Genomic DNA, 255 nt, shown 5'->3' with positions numbered 1-255 from the left:
TTCCCCTCCTCGACTGCTCGACTCCTCGGTCCTCCGGCAGTGACCCGGAAATGAATTTCAGCGCGCCATTTTGAAGGACGTCTCATTTCTCTAAATGCACACCGAGGACCGAGCATCGAGCGTCGAGGAGGCTCTCTGGAGGAGCTATAACTGAGGATACACTGATGGTTCCTCCACGGCTCCTCCACGGATGCATTTCCGGGAACGGTGGAGGCGTGACGCACGGCCGGACTTATCTCAGCCAATGACAGCTCT

This window comes from Gymnodraco acuticeps, unplaced genomic scaffold (genome assembly GCF_902827175.1).
Source record: "Gymnodraco acuticeps unplaced genomic scaffold, fGymAcu1.1, whole genome shotgun sequence".
Lineage (NCBI taxonomy): Eukaryota > Metazoa > Chordata > Actinopteri > Perciformes > Bathydraconidae > Gymnodraco > Gymnodraco acuticeps.
This window is presented reverse-complemented; position numbering follows the sequence as displayed.